Source organism: Gopherus evgoodei, chromosome 5, assembly GCF_007399415.2.
Source record: "Gopherus evgoodei ecotype Sinaloan lineage chromosome 5, rGopEvg1_v1.p, whole genome shotgun sequence".
Classification (NCBI taxonomy): Eukaryota; Metazoa; Chordata; order Testudines; family Testudinidae; genus Gopherus; species Gopherus evgoodei.
This window is the reverse complement of record NC_044326.1, coordinates 72,782,349-72,796,420: the sequence shown is the minus strand read 5'-3', so window position 1 is coordinate 72,796,420 and position 14,072 is coordinate 72,782,349. Positions and strand designations below refer to the sequence as shown.

The 14,072-nt window shown below is 38.9% G+C and overlaps 1 pseudogene; it reads right to left on the bottom strand.

The window, feature by feature from the left end:
- Positions 1-352: 352 nt before the first annotated feature.
- Positions 353-13,007, bottom strand: LOC115652671 (annotated as a pseudogene).
- Positions 13,008-14,072: the final 1,065 nt, after the last annotated feature.

The window sequence follows — 14,072 nt, the reverse complement described above, 5'->3', positions numbered from 1 at the left end:
AAATGAAAGAAATGACAATTTTAAAAACTAAGTTTTAATGATTTAGAAATAAAACTTACCAACAGGGATGTGGAGTAGGAAAAAAGACCAGAGAAACAATAGGGTCTTCAGAAGAGGCATCCCTTCAGCAACCAAACACAAAGAAGTAATAATCAATCAATTATAATAATAACCCAATGAGATTTATTCCTAATATAGTCACAAGAAAATATACAATAATATCATAGTTCCTCATACTCACACTCTTTCATATCATTGGTGTGCTTCAGACTTTACCCAAACAGTTATTTTGAAAATACTGTAAATTATTTACCAAAGAAAGTCACCTTCGTCACCTTTGTCTGGCTTGTCCTCATCCGTCCCTCCACGAATGCAAGTTGACGCCACACCGTTCTGTTTTGTTGCAAGCATGTTCTTTCCATTTCTGTCCAAAGAGTTTTGTCCTGGGATCAGCCCAGCGTGTTTTTGGTCTGCCCAGAGGTCACTTGAGGTCTCTGGGGATCCAGTCACTGGTGCAGGTTGTCCATCTGTTGTCTTGGCTGCGGATTACATGATGCACCCATCTTCGCTTTGTGTCACACATTGCCTGCACTACTTTGGTCACTTCTGTACGTCTTATGATCTCCTAATTCGGTATATGATCACAGAGTGATATCTTACACATTCACCTTTCCATTGCTCTCTGGGTGATAGCGAATTTTTCTTCCTCCGCTTTTGTCATTGACCAGCATCCTGCTCCATATATCACTGCTGGCAGAACAGTGAAATTAAATGGTTCTTTCCTTTCTTTATGGGAAGCTCATCATCCATTATATACATCTTTATTTTATTGAAACTTGCCCACTCTGCCTTTTGTCTCCTACTGCATTCCCCTTAGAATGAGTTGTCTCTGCTCAGCTGCTGACGCAGGTAAATATATTTGTCGACCTCCTCAAGTTCTTTCCCATTTACAGTGATGATTCCTTCTGCACAATGCTCATTCCATATCCACTTAGTTTTCAACATGTTCATTTCCAACCCGATATCGTGTGAAAGCCTTTGCAGTTGCTGCAATTTGTTCTCCAGTTATGCTGGGTCCTTTGCCAGTATTACACAGTCATCAGTGAAGAGAAGATGCATTAGTTGTTCTCCGTCAAGTCTGATTCCTTATTCCCAGTTCAATTTCTTGAACAGCAACTCAAATACTGCTGCAAACAGCTTTGCTGAGATTGTGTCGCCTTGTCTGACTCCTCCATGTATAGTAATAATACAGGGGACAGTGAATAATATCTCTGTCAAGCAATTGCAGTTAATTTCTTCCAGCAGGTCGATGTACCTCAGGTTGATTCCGATTTCAATGACTGTGTTGAGTATAGCATTCATCTCTACTGAGTCGGATGCTTTTTTGTAGTGGACAAATGCAATACACAAAGGTACTTTGTTTTCCTTGCATATTTCGATAAGCTGTCAAACTGAGTGGATGTTATCAATTGTCAAATACCCTGAGTGGAAACCAGCTTGTTCTCTGCTTTCGAGCATTTCAAGATCCTTCTTAATCTGATTTGAGTATGATGCAGGTGAAGACTTTATACACTTGTGAGAGGAGTGTGATTGGATGGTAGTTGCTCAGTTCTTCCGTATCACCTTTCTTCATCAATAATTTTTTTTTGATATCTTCCATGCATCTGGAACACGCTTGCTATTGATGTAGATGGTGAACTGTTGTGCCCATGCTTTGAAGAGAATATCTTCTTCTGCTTTGAGATATTCTGGCCAAACATCATCCACTTCTGGACTCTTCCCTGTCTTTATGTTATGAACTGCATATTCAATTTCTTTCCACATAACGTCAGGAACTTCTTCTGTAACCTGCTGTCTTGACGGTGTACGCTGGACATTGACATGTGAGGAGTAGAGGTCATTGTAGAATTTTGTACATATTTCATTCATCTTGCTCCTTTCTGATGTCCTTTCACCATTTTCATCTTTCCGCACTGCTGGGATAATCTGTTTCAGCCTAACATCTCTTTCTACCTTCTTCAGACTCTTGTTCTTTTCAGCCACCTCTCTCAATTTCTTCTTTCTAAAGTCTTCATAGTCTTCTTTCATCTTTACATGGATTTCTTTGCATGGTGTTCTATAGTCTTCACCCATTTTTCCTTCTAATTTAATGTGCACCCTCCTCACCATAAGATTCACAGTTTCCTTGCTGATCCTCTGCTTGCATTTCAGTGTTTTCAATGCCTTTGCCTTTTTAGCTGACGAGATTATCTGCGAGATAAACTCTTCATAGTCCTCATCAATGTCCTTATGGACCTTATATTCAAGGTCCATTTAACTTACTTCCTGTGCAAATGCTTCTTCATTGAAGTGCCATTTTTGCTTTGGTTTCTGGCTTCTCTTAACTCAGTCTTCATAGACATTGTCAACGCATAGTTTTGAGCACAGTATGTAATGGTGCAGTGCCAGTGAAAATGATTCGTTCTCTATTGTCGCTACATCATTGAAGGTTCTTCTAGTATCCATCATTATATAATCAGTCTGATTCAGTGTGACTCCAGTCAGGCTTTTCCATGTCCAGTGCTGATGCTGTTCTTTTTGAAATATCATGTTCATTGTGTGGAGATGGTTTGCCTCTGTGAATGCAACCAGACATGCTCCGTGATAATTTCTTAAATGCTTACCAAATTTTCTCACATACTTTTCTTTCTCATTTTCCTTTCCACCTACTACTGCATTGAAGTCCCCTTGGATAATTGTGTAGGTGGATCTTTTCTGCATTACCTCCTCCAGCTCTTCAAAGAAATGTTCCATTTCTTCATCTTCCACTTGCTGCATGGGAGCATACACCTGAATAATTTTAATCGTTTTCCTTTGTTTTGTCTGATGCAGGAGAACTGCTATCCAGGGTGATATGATGTCACAGCTGACTATCCTTGGAACTGTTTCTATTTTTGACAATGAATCCAATGTCTCCAGTCCTTGCTCTATTGTCGAATGATCTTCCAAGGAAAGTATTCCTGAAAATTAGCCCTTCTCAGAAAACAGAGCCCTGACTTTGAAACTCCTAGTATAACCAAAAGCATTTTTAAACATAGGTTTACAACCAAATGAGTAGGTAAAGAAAATGTAATGGGATGAGAAAGGATGTTGTTCTGTATTCATAATACAGTTAGGTTGAAAGTGGGATTGTTCATCTGTTGTAAATATATGATTTAAACATATAAAAGAGAATATAAAATTAATAAAGTACAAGGTGATTCCTTAGTTTATATTGTACCAAGATCTACAGGCATATGTGATGACTTCAGTTAAGAAAAAAAGAGTGAGAAGAATGAGCATATTTCCTATGTTGTAGATATACATTTCTGGGGCTCCTGTTAAGCCGATTCTGCACAGTAGGTGTTACAGTGGATCAAGGCTATCAATAGCACAAAGAGGAGTCACCCCAGCCCAACTGTTGATCAACAGAAACTGAACAGGCTTCCTGGCTATACAACTATGGAACCAGCTCTCCATTTCAGGAGGTAATTTCCTTTCAATAGCAACAGCAGAATACAGATTTTTAGGTCAAGATTTTCATAAATGGGTTTTTAAATTCAGACTACTAAGTGGCCTGATTTCCCTAAAGCACAGAGCACAGAGCTGTTCCCACTGAAGTTATTTAGATGAAAGGTTAAATAGACATGTGGCAAGGCGTTTTTAGTGATGGTCACTGACTTTAGAATGCACCCATGCCAGTGTGACAGAGCCTGTTATTTACTGTTTTTTTTAAAACCATCCAGGCATGCTTTTTCTAAAGTATCTCTGTTTTCCCTGGCTTTTCCTGGAAGGTTGGGCTTGGGGGTCTAGGTGAGAAGAGTGGATTCACAGGCTTTTTCTGAATTTTCAGCCACTATAATTTTCCTGTTTTCTGTACAGTTTGTGCTTTCAGTTAAGTTTACTGAAATGTAACCTGCACTTCACACTTTGTAGTTAAATCACAACAGGAGAAACACAAATATAGCCAGGAACAATGATCCTTGATACAAAATACATCAGCACTATAGTAATGAGCTCCAGATACAAATTCCATAGGGCTACTAAGTGCTGAAAAAATAAGGTTTTAAAAATAGCAAAATTATTAACTGAGGTCGAATAAATGTTTAGTTCATTTAATGTGTTTGTAGGAGTATAATCCAAGACCAAGTTTAGAATTAACACATTTAAATACCATTACAGTAAAAGTAGTTTGAGATAAACTCTTGTAAGAGCTAAGAACAGTGAGAACACAGGATGTGTTGTAATTTTTAATAATTAGATAAAAATGGACACTCTTCAAATGATCCTTGTTTTCTGAAAACTCCATTAGTTTACTGAAGGCTTTTCTTTTGTCTCTTCATGCAGCTTCTTTTATAAACTGAGCCAGCCTCTCAAAAGCCTAAAATAAAACAACAAAGACCAGTAACATTATTTTAAGAAAAAAATAATTTCTTTAAAAAAGAGAGACTAGTACTAGTTTTATCCTACTGAATCTAATCCTTTGGGATCTGCTGAGGGAACTCAGCTCTGGCAGGTTGAGGTCCAGTGTTAGCAAGAAATTCAAAGTGATAAATATGAAGTCTGATGACTCATACTCATATATGTGCATAATAATCCCACCTGACTAAAAATAGAACCTTTTTATCCATGCTTAAGTGCTTTGTTGAATAGGAATGGATTTAATTGTGGTCTTAAGTGCTTTGTTATTTCGGAGTCTGTGTCCTTTCATTAAGAGCCTAGGTAAACTGAGGAGCATGTCACTAGAAGATGGATTGAATAAGGATGGCAGGACCAAGACCTCAGTGAAATAAGAATATTCACTTGACAAGCAGTTTTAATGTAATTGATGTATTATTTGAGAATAATAACTTGAATATTATTATTTGAGAATAAAAACTGTAATGCTAAATTTAGTGATAATACAGCATACTCTATTGTGCATTCCTTTGCTGTGTAACAAAAGGAAATATGCAGGATTTGTAAACTGTGTGATGAAGTTGGAACTCGGAAAGATGGGACCAAGAGGCTAGTTGATTAGATTCATTCATAGATACATAGACTTAAGGTGAGAAGGGACCATTATGGTCATCTAGTCTGACCTCCTGCACAATCCAGGCCACAGAATCTCACCCACCCACTCCTGTAACAACCCCCTAACCTATGTCTGAGTTACTGAAGTCCTCAAATCGTGATTTAAAGACCTCAAAGTGCAGAGAATCCTCCAGCAAGTGACCCGTGCTCCATGCTGCAGAGGAAGACGAAAAACCTCCAGGGCCTCTGCCAATCTTCCCTGGAGGAAAATTCCTTCCCAACCCCAAATATGGCGATCAGTTAAACCCTGAGCATGTGGGCAAGACTCACCAGCCAGCACCCAGGAAAGAATTCTCTGTAGTAACTCAGATCCCACTCCGTCTAACATCCTATCACAGACCATTTGGCATATTAACCTGCTAATAATCAAAGATCAATTAATTGCCAAAATTAGGCTATCCCATCATACCATCCCCTCCATAAACTTATCAAGCTTAGTCTTGAAGCCAGATATGTCTTTTGCCCCCACTGCTTCCCTTGGAAGGCTGTTTCAGAACTTAACTCCTCTAATGGTTAGAAACCTTCATCTAATCTCAAGTCTAAACTTCCTAGTGTTCAGTTTATATCCATTTGTTCTTGTGTCCACATTGGTACTAATCTTAAATAATTCCTCTCCCTCCCTGATATTTATCCCTCTGATATATTTATAAAGAGCAATCATATCTCCCCTCAGCCTTCTTTTGGTTAGGCTAAACAAGCCAAGCTCTTTGAGTCTCCCTTCATAAGACAGGTTTTCCATTCCATGAATCATCCTAGTAACCCTTCTCTGTACCTGTTCCAGTTTGAATCCATCCTTCTTAAACATGGGAGACCAGAACTGCACACATTATTCCAATGCCTTGTATAATGGTACTAATACCTCCTTATCTCTACTGGAAATACCTTGCCTGATGCATCCCAAGACCGCATTAGCTTTTTTCACGGCCATATCACATTGGCAGTTCATAGTCATCCTGTGATCAACCAATACTCCGAGGTCCTTCTCCTCCTCTGTTACTTCCAACTGATGTGTCCCCAATTTATAACCAAAATTCTTGTTATTAATCCTAAATGCATGACCTTGCACTTTTCACTATTAAATTTCATCCTATTACTATTACATTTTGGCCATGCCTCATTGATTTGGTTACATTTCCTGTTTGCCTGCTTATCTTTACTTCTATGTCACCTAATTTTTCTCCTGGTTTGTCCTACTGTGCAAACTAGATAGCTGCTTAATCCTTGGGTTGGCTGTGGTCTGAGTAAGTAGTTTTAAAGAGCTCTTTCTTTGTAAACCTAGGGGCATCTTGAAAAGCTGCCTAATCACAAATGTTGCTGCTAGATGTTGCAATGTGATACTTACGTGTGCTCAGGGACTAACTGGAGTTGAAGATGGGAATCCGAGAATTGCTACTGATTTGTAAATTCACCAGATACATACTGTGAATTAACCTACCAAGATGAGATTTGGACACCAGTCATCAGGAGGAAAGTTATGTCAATCAAGTAAAAGTGAAACTGCAGCAGTTTCCCAAAAATCAACTCTAACTTGTAACTATTGCACCAATGGACCTGTTTAACATTGAGATTTTAAACCTATGAGAAAAAATTCATCAGGCATAATGCCGTGCAATAGATAGTTGCAAATTTTACCTTGGCAGAAAAAAAAATGAGAGAAAAAGAGGGCTGAAAGCCAGAATGCTGTCTGAATGTGAACACCTTCATATGAACAACAAAATCAGATTAATCCGTTTATCTTGGGGCTGCTAAACAGGGTAAACTGCACTCGCCTGATCTGTCTGCTCTTGAGAAGGGAGAGAGAGAAACTCTTACGCACAAATTGGGCTCTGAGCTACTAGTGTTATATACTTGCTCAGAGAATAGCAGCATCTAAGAAAAAAGATAACATTGGTATTTTGAAAGTTTAACACAACTCTTCTTTCTCATGATTTCACTCTTTTTGGTTCCATGTTTTGAGCCTATTGCTCATGCTAATATCCCAACTCAATTTAAAATCATAGTTCACTAAAATCTAATGTGGGTCTATGCTCCTACACTGCTCTTCCCCTAACTATGAGCCAGTTGATGTACATTGCCACAGTTGAGAGAATTTTTAAAAAAATGAATGCAGGTCACCTTGAATTATACTGACACTCTGAAGGAATCTACATCTTTGGAAGCTCATTTGGAATCTACATGAACTCTGGCCTAGCTGACTAAGAGGCATTAGATCTCTAGGGCCAAACATTAAAAATTCAGGCCTCTCTCTCAAAAGTGAGTGGACATTCAGACTAGAATTTGTATTCATGAAACAACCATTTGCATTTTCAAATTGGGTAAATATTCATACACAGGCATATTTGTGCACACAAATACATGCTTTTCATATGCAATACACTATCTTTTGCACATGCATTTTGGAGCTCAGGTTTTGAAAGTTTGTCCCTAAGAAGGGCTAAAAGGCTCTCTTGGTTTATCTTTTACAGCTGGAGAAAGGTTTGGCCTAAAGTGATAGAAATAAAACACAGTTAATTGGGTACCAGGTGAAGTAAATAACTGTCTGCATAAAAAACTCCTTCATCTGGCCTTAGCTAGGATCCAATAATTCGCAATGACATCACTTGTTTGTTAAAGGGTATAAAAAAAGTAATCTCTTAAAGGGTCATTGCTTATACCTGCCTGAACAAGTTGGAGCTGGGGTCTAAGTACCCTTGGCTTTAGCCCATTTGTAAGTATCTTGATCAAATGCTTATAGGTGTTTTGTTACCTTGGATGTAATAAACTGCTTAATTATTTAGGCTTTTCAGGCATGTTTAGAGCAATTGCATAAATACCATTTGGCCTTTGGATTTAACAAAGGACTTTATGGTTAAATTACCATCCTGGTAGTATCTTGCATAATAAATAACAATAATCCAACAAGAGGAAATTCAGAATATTAGTACTTTCTTGTTTCTTTTGAGGTATAACTTTATCACTCAATCCTTCTCTGGGATACCTACGCATGGACCATGAAGGTGATAGCACATTAACCACAGAATTCTGCTAGAGCTGCTAGTAGAAATCAGGAAGATACTTTTTAAAAACAAAACAAAACTTTATTATCTGCTTTATCCATACATGTTAAAGAGTATAAAACAATTCAATTAAAAAAACATTGAAAAGAGCACTATGTTGCTAACAAATAAAATGTCACTTTTTGTATCAGAATGCTTCATAGTATGGCTCTATGATCTGGAAGCTGGTTACTGCTACATCAAGGCTTAACTGGCAAAAGTGGGGTACTTCAAGCTGTTTTAAGTATCTTTAAATGATTGTAGTATCACCCCATCAAATGATTGTTAACTAGCTTTATTGCAAATTAAAAAATATTTTGATTCGAATGATGCAGTCTGGACCTTTTGGAATATTCAAAACAATGAAAGTGATTTTTGCTTTTATTACCACGACTAGACTGTTTTTTGTCTAAAATAACATGACATACACACAGATGGAATACAAGCTGTCAGGAACAGTATCCCTGATGATGCCACAGCACAACTGGTTGCTGAGCTCTGTGCCTTTATCCTCACACACAACTATTTCAAATTTGATGACAATATATATCTCCAGATCAGTGGCACCGCTATGGGCACCTGCATGGCCCCACAATATGCCAATATTTTTATGGCCGACCTGGAACAACTTTTCCTCAGCTCTCGTCTACTCATGCCTCTTCTCTGCCTACGCTACATTGATGACATCTTCATCCTCTGGACCCATGGGAAGGAGACTCTGGAAAAATTCCACCATGATTTCAACAGCTTTCACCCCACCATCAACCTCAGCCTGGACCAATCTACATGGGAGGTCCACTTCCTAGACACCATGGTGCAAATAAGTGATGGTCACATTAACACCACCCTACACCTCCACCACGAAAACCTACTGACCGCTATGCCTACCTTCATGCCTCCAGCTTCCATCCCGGGCACATCACACGATCCATTGTCTACAGCCAAGCACTGAGGTACAACCACATCTGCTTTAACCCCCCAGACAGAGACCAACACCTAAAAAATCTCCACCAAGCATTCTCAAAACTACAATACCCACACGAGGAAATAAGGAAACAGATCAACAGAGCCAGACGTGTACCCAGAAGCCTCCTATTGCAAGATAAACCCAAGAAAGAAACCAACAGGACTCCACTGGCCATCACATACAGTCCCCAGCTAAAACCACTCCCACTCATCATCAGGGATCTACAACCCATCCTGGACAATGATCCCACACTTTCACAGGCCTTGGGTGGCAGGCCAGGCCTCACCCACAGACATCCTGCCAACCTGAAGCATATTCTCACCAGTAACTGCACACCGCACCATAGTAACTCTAGCTCAGGAACCAATCCATGCAACAAACCTCGATGCCAACTCTACCAACTCCCAAAGATACTCTAAACATTATTTTTCATAACCACCACCTTCTGATAAGCTTAGCAGACACTGCCCAGCTTCCTACATGTATAATTTTTAAAGTAAAGGGGTGCCAATTTTCCCTAAAATAAATAGATTCTCTTATTTTAGTACCTTAACTTTTTCCTGTACTTCTTTACACTTCATGATAAGAAATACCTTGGCAGACAGTGAGGTTATCTAACTGCAAATCTTTAGTTATCTAAAGCTGAGGTTCCCAACTGTGGTCTGTGGGCTTCTGGTGGTGTTTGGACCAATCTCTGGTTGCATGTGGCTCAAACTTGGAAGGTGCTGAACACTCTGGGCCAATCCAGCAAAGATCTTCAATTATTTCACTGAAAATCAGTGGTCTAAGTCAAGTCATAGTGCTGCTGGCTCTCTTCCTTGATTCCAGCTGCTAAATTACATAAGAGACAGCTAGAAATACATGAAATACCTTTGCACTATTACTTTTTCATGTAAACAACATATGAAGCTGCTGTAGGGATTTGATGTAATAGCAAATGGGAGGGAAGACAGTCTGAACAATTGTGTAGAAGGTGCGAAGGCCAAGAATCTTTCTGTTATGGGCCAGCCACACTGCGAAAAAGTTTGAGAACCCCTGATTTAAAGGGACTGTGTGTATCACAGTATATTGATATAAAGGAAAGTTACACTGGCACACTACAATTCTCAGGGGTGCAAAAAATCCACACCACTGAGAGACATAGTTAAACCATCCTAACCTTTGGTATAGACAGCACTAGTCAATGGAGGAATGCTTCTGTTGACCCAGCTACCGCCTCTCAGAGTTAGCCATGTCCCCTCAGCAAGGGATTAGGGATCAAAGGATCACAGGCCAGAGCCTTGTTAGAAAGCTCTCAGCCTTGCATAGCACACAGCCCCCCCAAACGGACCAGACAATAAGCTTCAATCAGGAATCCAGCCCAGTCTCATCTCTCAGTGACCAGAAACCCTAAGATTTCCCTGGCATAGTAACCACCTCCTAACCTTGGAAATCAGCCAGTTCCTAGCAGACATCCATTTGGGAATTAGTTTCCAGAGAGTTAAAGCACCACAATAGGGACTCTTAATTGCCAAGATATCTGTTTTTTAGTGTCTATTCACCAGTGTGTATCGAGCTAGTGCTAATAAGATTTACTTGCACCAATGGAGAGGAGAATATATGGAAACCCACAGCAGGTACAGCTTTGCATGCTACAGTGTTCCTTATACAGCATTCTTAGGCTGACTTTACCCAGGAAAGAATATTAGACATGGACTCGCCCATCAACATCCAGGGAAAGAAATATTGGTGCTAATGAATTAAAAAGTAGAGAGTAATTTAGCAATGTGTCAATTTGGTACTAACAAAAGATCACTAGTCTACTTTCATCAGCTGAAGAAACAACAAATACTAAATGACAATGATCACTTCTACAAAATGCCAGATGTCTGTCACTGGAAGAGCTCTTCCAAAGGAAAGTGAGTGGCAAGCCAATATCAATGATTTTTAAATGGCTATTGACTGAAAAATAAGCCAGATAATATTTGTTTATCAGGTGTTTGATAGATTAGCAAATTTAACATTATACACCAAGAATGTCAATACACTACAGAGAGATAGATCAGCTGTATAATGTTCTATAGCTCTGCATCCTGTGAGTAAGTCAGCTTTTAAAATGGCTAATCTTTAGATAAAAGATGCTATGTGACTGTCAGTATTTAGCACATTTATTATTCATTTGTCAAAGCACTTTATTTTTACCTTCCTGTTTCAAACGGAGCAGAAACAAAGCACCTTCTTATTTGCACCTGTAAAGAAATTTTTCAGGGCTTCTGGACTAATACCCCACTGGTCTCAGAGGAAACTGACAATGTTACCGCACAATAGTCTTAGCTGATGAAAAAAGAAGACATATAAGATACAAAACTCAATCAGACATAGTGAATGATTCCATCAGACCCGATCATTTAGACATGTGCTGTAACACTGGATTGATTTCAAATTTAGGGGCCATTATCACAATTCGATCACGGAGATCCCCTCGGGGCTGTCACTTGATGTGCTGAAATTACCTCTGAGCACCTTTTCCCTGCTAGCTTGGGACTCCAGAACCCTGTCTTGTTGAGCCAGACATGCTAGCCTACTGCAACACAGACCCAGGGTTTGGGTCATGCCCCCAAAGCTGCAGTCTTTCATAGAATCATAGAATATCAGGGTTGGAAGGGACCTCTGCTCAAAGCAGGACCAATCCCCAGACAGATTTTTGCCCCAGATCCCTAAATGACCCCCTCAGAAATTGAACTCACAACTCTGGGTTTAACAGAACTATCCAACAGCTCAGCAGCTTACCTCTCCAGCACCCAGACAGCCAGTTCCCAATGGGATCCAAACCCCAAATAAATCCATTTTACTCTGTATAAAGCTTATGCAGGGTTAATTTATAAATTGTTTGTCCTCTATATCACCAATAGAGAGATATGCACAGCAATTTGCTTCCCCAGATATTAATCACTTACTCTGGGTTTTTTAATAAACAAAAGTGATTTTATTAAGTATAAAAAGTAGGATTTAAGTGGTTTCAAGTAATAACAGATGAAACAAAGTAAGTCACCAAGCAAAGTAAAGCAAAAACATGCAAGTCTAAGCCTAATACATTAAGAAAATGATTACAGGTAATATCTCACCCTCAGAGATGTTCCAATAAGCTTCTTTCACAGACTAGACTCCTTCCTAGTGTGGGCCCAATCCTTTCCCCTGGCAAATTCCTTTTTAGTTTGAGTAGACATCTCAGGTGGTAAGCAGGAGTTTTCTCATGACTGGACATCTCTTTGTCCTGTTCCAGACCCTTTTATAGCTTTGGCACAAGACAGGAATCTTTTATCTCTCTGGGTCTCCACCTCTCCTTCTAAATGGAAAAGTACCAGATTTAAGATGGATTTCATTATCAGATGACATGGTCACATATCACTGTAAGACCCCTCATCTCCATTCCCCAGGGGCTGGCCCACATGTACACAAGAAGGCTTTCAAGTAACTAAGGCCATTTACAATTGTTTCTGGAGCACCCTTAATAGCCTTCACTTATTATATTTACATCAGTGATACAAATTTGTATCTTATTCTCCTAACGCCAGACATAGAAATAATACATGCAAACAAATAGGATGAACACACTCAGTAGATTATAAGCTTTGTAATGATACCTTACAAGAGACCTTTTGCATAAGCATATTCCAGTTACATCATATTCACATTCATAAGCACATTTTCGTAAAGCATGTGGAGTGCAACATCACAGCCATATTCTGAACTTTTGCTCTCTACTCTGCAAGTAGCCCCACTAATTTCAATGATACAACAAGTAGGATAAGCTACTTTAATACTTTGTTCACAGCAATCACATTTACTCTAGAGTACCTCTTCATATCCATACTTCTCAGTTCTTGAGTCATCAGTGCATATTGCCTTTTAAAAGCCTCTGTGTGCTTATTCATTATTCTGGCTCTAGTTTTAAAATATAGATAATATCATGAGGATCACTGCAGAGCGAATTCAGAATGTCCATAAAACAATGATGGTGTAACAGAGTTTTTATGTATACTTTATTTTCTGCCAGTTATATTAACAATACAGATAAGAACCTCCCAGTGGTACACAATGTAAAAATTCAACTTGAACAAAATAAAGCGACAAACTATCATAATAAGGGTTAATAAATAACAATGGGACAAATCTGCAGTTTTAATAGTTGTACATGTTGAGAAGTTAGAATAAACTCCATTTTGAGTCATTCATTTTATGTATTTTGGACCTTCCTGTTACTAGAAAATACTGTGTTAAGATTTCTGGTAGTTGCCCTTCTGAGACAGAGTACTGAAGGGCTGTCTTCATCAAATTCTCCCCCAGTTCAATGACAGTGCCAGCTTCTATTGTGAATTTGGCTGCCTTAAATGGAAATGGGATTTGTATGCCTCCAACTAAGAGGTGATGGGGATGAATTATGTATCAGGCAACCTATAATAAGTGGAGAGGACAAATAGGCTAAATAAGAGATTAGTATCCCTTGTCTTAAAGTGAACAGAAAATAATACAACTAGTGGGAGACACAATTGCTTTTATTGTTTAAATTGTAAGAAAGTATATGGTCCAGACAGATTGGGCTTCATTTTTTGAGAAGCCATCTCCTGCTTTGCACTTGCAAATAAATGCAAGGACAAGTCACAGAATTTAGAAATCTAACTGCTCAATCCACAAATGCATATAGGCAGTTAGAGGGTTGATTTTCAATGGGAGCTCTTCAGCTCAGTGTTTCTGAAAATAAAGTCCTAAATTTCTGTGTGCTATGAATTACACTCACAATTATTTGCAAAGTTATGGCAGCAATTATTTTCAGGTACAAAAAGTGCATGTGCAAAACTGGAAACTAGGATGATGCCCCTTTAAGAATCAAGGCTTTTATCTTTTCAGACAGTTTGAAGTGTTTTGTTTTTCTTTCTTAGGTATTTATGAAAAATCTGTTGCTGTTTCCCTCAGTGTTTGTCTTTGAGTTCTTTGGAGGA